We start from the raw sequence: 1,170 nt of genomic DNA on the forward strand, positions 1-1,170 counted from the left end.
TAGTTGTCCAGATCATTTCTTTCTATTTTTAGTAGAGATGGGGTCTCGCTATGTTGCCCAGGCTGGTCTCGAACTCCTGACCTCGAGCGATCCTCCCGCCTCCTTAAGATTTTATTAGTTCACAAAAGGAACCGTCTGACGCTGCAACCAGCTCCAGCATCTTTGCACACCGGGTCTGTGTCAGGCATTTGCTCAATGGACAAACCCCGTCCTCTCTCGGGAAACCTCGGTTTCCTCACCTGTGAAATGACAGCGCTGGGCCACATCCGTGATTCTTGAACTGTTCTTTAGCAGCAAAAAAAAAAAGGAAAAAAAATGGAACAGCTGTGATGAAGAAGGGAAGCATGGAACTAGCATTCTACACTCTCGGTGTTCCCCTTCGCCACCCATACTGGCCGTGAAAGGATTCTACCATTTCCGGGAATGTGACTTGAACAAAACCACTAGACCAATTAAGTGTTCCAGGGGATTCCTTTGAGCTCTAAAATTCCTCTTCCCACCTTCCCATTTTGTGGCTGGCAGGAAATCTTTCTCTTTGCTCCGTGTCAAAAGACCCAAAGATTGGGGCGTAAAAGAATGAATGTAAAAAATGTCTTTTCCCCTAATGGGACGATACACAAAAATGTCCCATAGAGCCCCACACTTTGACTACTAGTTGGGGGAAAGGTTTTCCCCTTCGTACAGTGAAAGGAATTGCTCCTTATCTAAGAGTAATGATTAGGAGAAAGTCAATGAGAGGCTAAGCAACTTCGTAGGCTGTCCTAGGGGTCGTGTCCCTAGGGTTGATGCCACCAGTAACGACCTCAGTACACCAAGGCTTGGCCTCTTCTCTTTTGGGCTGTGAAAATGCGAGAGGATTTCATTCACAGAAACCATCACCAAGTCTGATAAAAGCCAGTGTGTAGACCAGGCCCGGTGGCTCACGCCTGTGATCCCAGCACTCTGGGAGGCCGAGGCGGGAGGATCGCTCGAGGTCAGGAGTTCGAGACCAGCCTGGGCAACATAGCAAGACCCCATCTCTACTATAAATAGAAATAAATTAGCTGCACAACTAAAAACGTATAGAAAAAAATCAGCCAGGCATTGTGACGCGTGCCTGTAGTCCCAGCTACTCCTGTGGTCCCAGCTACTCCTATAGTCCCAGCTACTCCTGTCGTCCCAGCTACTCCT

At 48.2% G+C, this 1,170-nt stretch overlaps 1 protein-coding gene across 1 annotated transcript in view; it reads left to right on the forward strand.

Annotated features, from left to right (window-relative positions):
• Positions 1-1,170, forward strand: part of RUVBL1 (RuvB-like AAA ATPase 1) — a 34,709-nt gene that overhangs the window by 570 nt on the left and 32,969 nt on the right. The window lies entirely within an intron of this gene.

This window comes from Propithecus coquereli, unplaced genomic scaffold, assembly GCF_000956105.1.
Source record: "Propithecus coquereli isolate 6110/MARCELLA unplaced genomic scaffold, Pcoq_1.0 Scaffold592, whole genome shotgun sequence".
NCBI lineage: Eukaryota > Metazoa > Chordata > Mammalia > Primates > Indriidae > Propithecus > Propithecus coquereli.